Genomic DNA, 6,268 nt, shown 5'->3' with positions numbered 1-6,268 from the left:
ATTTAAATGGAATATTAAAAAAACAAAGATTTGTTAGATTCAATTAAAAAAATGAGTAGCTGAAAAAAAGACTAGATACTCTACTTCATATTCCTGCATGGGGAGTTCCGCCACATGAAACTGCTTTCAAGGAAAGGGACAAGCACAGACTTTTTTTGTTATTCTAGATGATTTGAGCACATATTCTTGGGGTCTAAGTTCCAAAGTATTGGATGTCATTGCCGTTCATTTTACATGAGATGGTAATGGTTTTTCCACCTCGTGGTGAAGGGGGCAGTGTTGGTTGTGGTGGTTTTCCATACTGGATACAAGTAAATCGGGCATGGTAGTATATACGTAGTAGTATATACACGGATTTGGGAGCCAGAGGTTATGGGTTCTAATCCCACTCCGCCACTTGTCTGCTGTGTGACTTTGGGGAAGTCACTTAACTTCTCTGGGCCTCAGTTACCTCATCTGTAAAATGGGGATTAAGACTGTGAACCCCATGTGAGACAACCTGATTACCTTGTATCCCCCCTAGCACTTAGAACACGAAGCCTAGCACGAAGCCTGAGCCCAGTTTGGCAAAACACTAGTCCCGCTCTCCTCTAGGAGTCCCAGTCATTGTGATGCTTTAGTAGTATTTCTAGGTCATAGATCTGAAATTCCTCATCATTTTTCCGGTGCTGAGAAGGCCATAAACTTATGTGAGTGAATCTTAGGAGGAATACCAGTTCCCACTGCCCTTCAGCATTGTCCTGGGCCTGGGTCTTTTCTGAAGTAAAGTGCTAGGCACATAGTAACCACTCAACGAAACCATTAAAAAGAAAACAATAATTTTGTATTTGTCCAGTTCTTAACCTCCAGGATTTTGGAGACTTCAACCGTGGCCCCTCTCAGCCCATGTCTTTCCAGACCCAGAGTCCCAATCATTGTAGTCTTTGCTCCTGCAGAAAGAGAGAGAGGGAGAGAGAGAGAGAGTGTGAGAGAGAGAGAGAGAGAGAGAGAGAGAGAGAGAGAGTCTTTATGTATGTAGATAATTAAGGAAAGAGTCAAAAGGAAGAAGGAATGGGTTTTGAATTGTATTGTTAGGCTGGAAAATCAGATTGAGAATCAGAATCTGGAAAACATTCTGAGCCCCCTGTGGGACAGAAATTTTCTGATCTGATTATACTGTACCTAACCCAGTGTTTAGCACAGTGCCTTGGCTCCTTCCTTATGCTTTCCCCACAGCCTGGATCTCCTGCCCCTTTCCAATATACCAGACTCCAGCTCTCTCAATCTCCCAGTCTTCTCCCATACGGGAGCATGGGCCTGTGAGCCAGAGGGCCTGAGTTCGAACCCTGTCTCCTCGATTTGCCAGCTGTGTGATCTTTGTCAAATCCCTTAACTTCTCTGTGCCTCCATTTTCTCAACTACAAAATGGGGATTTGACACTTTTTTTTCTTATGGTATTTACTAAGCACTTACTATGACCCAGAGCCTCTCAGGGTCACAGCTGGAAAGTTTCCAGTATTCTACCAGTCTCGACTATGGGAGGGAGAGTCAAGCAGAGGCTTAACCATTCAATTCCTAGCTTGGGCAGTGGCTAGCGAGTGGAAGGCAATCTGCTACAAGTCAAAACTCACCTGTGCTGGGCAGCAGCGGCATGGGAGAGAATCGAGGGTGGAGTCTCAGGTTTACTGCCTGGAAAGAGACAATAGTAAACTGCTTCCATATTTTTACCAAGAAAGCTCTCTGGTAAAACCAGAGAGTATCTGGTATCATATCTACCAGAATGATTGCAGATGGAGGTGGAGCGTTCTGGGAGAGATGTGTCCATGGTGTCGCTATGGGTTGGACACTACTTGACAGAATAAGACAACAACAACATGTCCCAGACACTGTCCTCAGAGCTGGGGTTATCACAAGCTAATCAGTTTTGGACACAGTCTATGTCCCACACTCTTATTTCCCATTTTACAAATGAGGTAAGTGAGGCACAGAAAGAAGTGAAGTGACTTGCCTAAGGTCACACAGCAAACACGTGGCCGAACCAAAATTAGAACCAGGTCCTTCTGACTCCCAGGCATGTGCTCTATCCATTAGGCCAGGGTGCTTCTCCCTCCTACCTGACTGTTAACCTTATGTGGGAAAGGGGCTGTGTCTGACTGAATAATAATAATAATAATAATAATAATAATAATAATAATAATGACATTTGTTAAGCGCTTCCTATGTGCGAAGCACTGTTGTCTTTTAGACTGTGAGCCCACTGTTGGGTAGGGACTGTCTCTATATGTTGTCAACTTGTACTTCCCAAGCGCTTAGTACAGTGCTCTGCACACAGTAAGCGCTCAATAAATACGATTGATTGATTGTTGTAAGCACTCGGGTGATACAAGATGATCAGGTTGTCCCACATGGGGCTCACAGTCTTAATTCTCATTTTACAGATGAGGGAACTGAGGCTCAGAGAAGTTAAGTGACTTGCCCAAAGTCACACAGCTGACAAGTGGCAGAGCCAGGATTAGAGCCCATGACCCCTGACTCCCAAGCTCAGGCTCTTTCCACTGAGCCACGCTGCTTCTCGTGTATCTACCTCGGTGCTTTAAACAGTGCTTGATGCATAGTAAATGCTAATCAAATACCATAAAAGATAATAATAATCAAAAGCCATACTCCAACCTCCTCCAAGAGGCCATCACTGATTAATTTTTTGCTACTCATTCAATTGTATTTATTGAGCATTTACTGTCCCATCCTTTCACTTACCACTTCAGCAATTGTGCATTTCCAGCTACCCTCAGCACAATAAATATGTTCAACTATATAAACACATTCACTTAATTTAACCATCATTCCATTCTCTTTTTCCTCTTATCTGAATGCTATTTTGTGTCTGTCTCCCTTGTAAAAATGTCGGTCCCTTGAGGTCAGGGACTGTGTCTTTTATCTTCACTCTCCTAAGTGTTTTGAACAGCACTCTGAACCCAATTCCTGTTCAATAAATACCATTGATGGATTGACTGTATGGCACCATTGTAAACTCCCCTCTAGGCTGTAAGGTCCTCGTGGGCAGGGAACAAGCTTACCTACTCTGTTATATTATTCTCTCCCAAATGCTTAGTTTATTGCTTAACACAGAATAAACACTCAATAAACATGATAGTTTGGCAGAAGACAGGACGTTTTGGAGAAAGTGTATCCATGGAGTCTCTGTGAATCGGAATCGACTTGACGGCACTTATAATAATAATATAAAATATGACTGATTGACTATCAATCAATTGAGGGTACAATGCAATACAGGTGGTATCAATCAATCAGTGGTATTTATTGAGCAACTTATATGTGCAGAGCACTGTACTAAGTGCTTGAGTGGGTACAATGCAACAGAGCTAGCATACACATTCCCCACCCATAACAAACTGGAAGTTAACCACTTACTATTAGTCAAGAACTGTTCTAAGTACTGGGGTAGATACAAAATAAATTGGTCCCACATGGGGCTCACAATTTAAGTAGGAGACAGAACAGGTATTGAGTCCCCATTTTGCAGATGAGGGAACTGAGGCAGAGAAGTGAAGTGACTTACACAGCAGACAAGTGGGAGAGCTGGGATTAGAATCCAGGTCCTCTGAACTCCCAAGCCCATGCTCTTTCCAGTAGGCCATGCCGTTTCTCAATTGCTCAAGCTGTTTGTCAGTTTGTAGATGCGATCCATACCCTCAAGAACCTTCCAGTCCCCTCTAGACTGTAATCTCTTCTATACTGTAAGCTCCTTGTGGGCAGGGATTGTGTCTACCAATTCTGTTGTACTGCACTCTCCCAAGAATTTAGTGCACTACTCTGTACACGGTAAGTGCTCAATAAATACCACTGATTGACTGGGGGATAATATACTGTATTTGGTTATATGATTCATTCTTCTAGAACATTTAGTCGTGAAGTAATTTGATGAATCTTAAAGATGCTAATTTTTGCTTGTCTTTATCTTTTCTATATCTTTCTTCTCCATTTGGTCCTAATCGACCCTACTGGGCTCCTCTCCCTCCTCCCTCCTCTCCGTTAATCAAGTCTCAAATCCCTTAACCTCAGATGTCTGTTCATTCATTCAATTGTACTTATTGAGCACTTATTGTGTGCAGAGCACCGTACTAAGCACTTGGGAGAATAGAATATGACAATAAACAGACACATTCCCTGCCTACAACATTGTGATCCTAAATATCGAGAAAGCTCATTCCCAAAGCTGCTGAGAGCTCAGGTGTTTATTCACTCACTCACTCACTCACTCATTCAGTCATATGTATTGAGCACTTATTAAGTGCAGAGCACTCTACTAAGCACTTGGGAAAGTATGAAATGACAGAATTGATAGATGTATCCCTGCCCTAGGGGAGCTTACAGTGTACAGAGGAAAAAGGACCTTAAAATCAATTATGGATAAGGGAAATACTAGAGTATAAAAATATGCACATAAGCGCTGTGGGGCTGGGGTGACTATTAATTTGCTTAAGGGGTATACGGTTGACACACAGGGGAGGGCAGATGGGGAAAATGAGGGAAGGCCTCTTGCAGGAGATGTGATTTTAGAAGTGTTTTTGAAGTTGGGGAGAGTGGTGAGCTATCAGATATGAGATTTGCAGACCCAAAGGAGAATGAGGGAAAGGAGTCGGTGGAGAGATAGTAGGTTGTTGAGAGTTAGTAGGATAGTTGAGGTACAGAGAATAGGTTGGCATTGTTCATTCATTCATTCAATCATATTTATTGAGGGCTTACTGCGTGTAGAGCACTGTATTAAGTGCTTGGGAAGTACAAGTTGGCAGTATATAGAGACAGTCTCTACCCAACAATGGGCTCACAGTCTAGAAGGGGGAAACAGACAACAAAACAAAACAAGTAGATAGGTGTCAAAATCATCAGAACAAATAGAACTAAAGCTATATGCACATTATTAACAAAATAAATAGAATGGTAAATATGTACAAGTAAAATGAATAGAGTAATAAATCTGTACAAATATATACAAGTGCTGTGGGGAGGGGAAGGAGGTAGGGTGGGGGGGATAGAGAGGAGGAGAGGAAAAAAGGGGCTCAGTCTGGGAAGGCCTCCTGGAGGAGGTGAGCTCTCAGTAGGGCTTTGAAGGGAAGAAGAGAGCTAGCTTGGTGGATGTGTGGAGGGAGGGCATTTCAGGCCAGGGGAAGGATGTGGGCTGGGAGTCAACGGCGGGACAGGCGAGAATGAGGCACAGTGAGGAGGTTAGCAGCAGAAGAGCAGAGGGTGTGGGCTGGGCTGTAGAAAGAGAGAAGGGAGGTGAGATAGGAGGGGGTGAGGTGATGGACAGCCTTGAAGCCAGGAGTGAGTTTTTTCTTGATTTGTAGGTTGACAGGCAGCCACTGGAGATTTTTGAGGAGGGGAGTAACATGCCCAGAGCATTTCTGTACAAAGACAATCCAGGCAGCAGAGTGAAGTATAGACTGAAGCAAGGAGAGACAGGAGGATGGGAGATCAGAGAGGAGGCTGATGCAGTAATCCAGTCGGGATAGGATGAGAGATTGAACCAGCAAGGTAGCTGTTTGGATGAAGAGGAAAGGGCAGATCTTGGCGATGTTGTGGAGGTGAGATTGGCACGTTTTGATGATAGATTGGATGTGTAGGGTGAACAAGAGAGTGGAGTCGAGGATGACACCAAGGCTTCGGGTTTGTGAGATGGGAAGGATGGTCGTGCCATCCACAGTGACGGGAAAGTCAGGGAGAGGGCAGGGATTGGGAGGGAAAATAAGGAGTTCAGTCTTGGACATATTCAGTTTTAGATGGCGGGCAATCAATCAATCAATCAATCAATCATATTTATTGAGTGCTTACTGTGTGCAGAGCACTGTACTAAGCACTTGGGAAGTACAAGTTGGCAACACATAGAGACAGTCCCTACCCAACAGTGGGCTCACAGTCTAAAAGGGGGAGACAGAGAACAAAACCAAACATACTAACAAAATAAAATAAATAGAATAGATATGTACAAGTAAAATAAATAAATATATAAATACAGTCATAAATATGTACAAAGATATATACATATATACGGGCAGACATCCAGATGGAGATGTCCTGAAGGCAGGAGGAGATATGAGCCTGGAGGGAGGGAGACAGAGCAGGGGCAGAGATGTAGATTTGGGTGTCATCAGCGTTGAGATGATAGTTGAAGCCGTGGGAGCAAATGAGTCCACCAAGGGAGTGAGTGTAGATAGAGAACAGAAGGCGACCAAGACCAGACCCTTGAGGAACCCCTACAGTAAGGGGA

The 6,268-nt window shown here is 43.6% G+C and overlaps 1 non-coding gene across 1 annotated transcript; it reads left to right on the top strand.

Annotated features, from left to right (window-relative positions):
• Window positions 1-1,462: 1,462 nt before the first annotated feature.
• On the top strand, window positions 1,463-1,600 carry LOC119926239. Its single transcript, XR_005450129.1, has one exon. It is a non-coding gene; the product is annotated as a small nucleolar RNA SNORA7 (small nucleolar RNA).
• Window positions 1,601-6,268: the final 4,668 nt, after the last annotated feature.

Source organism: Tachyglossus aculeatus, chromosome 3 (genome assembly GCF_015852505.1).
Source record: "Tachyglossus aculeatus isolate mTacAcu1 chromosome 3, mTacAcu1.pri, whole genome shotgun sequence".
Classification (NCBI taxonomy): domain Eukaryota; kingdom Metazoa; phylum Chordata; class Mammalia; order Monotremata; family Tachyglossidae; genus Tachyglossus; species Tachyglossus aculeatus.
Note: the sequence above shows the minus strand (reverse complement) of the source record. Positions and strands in the feature narration are given on the sequence as shown.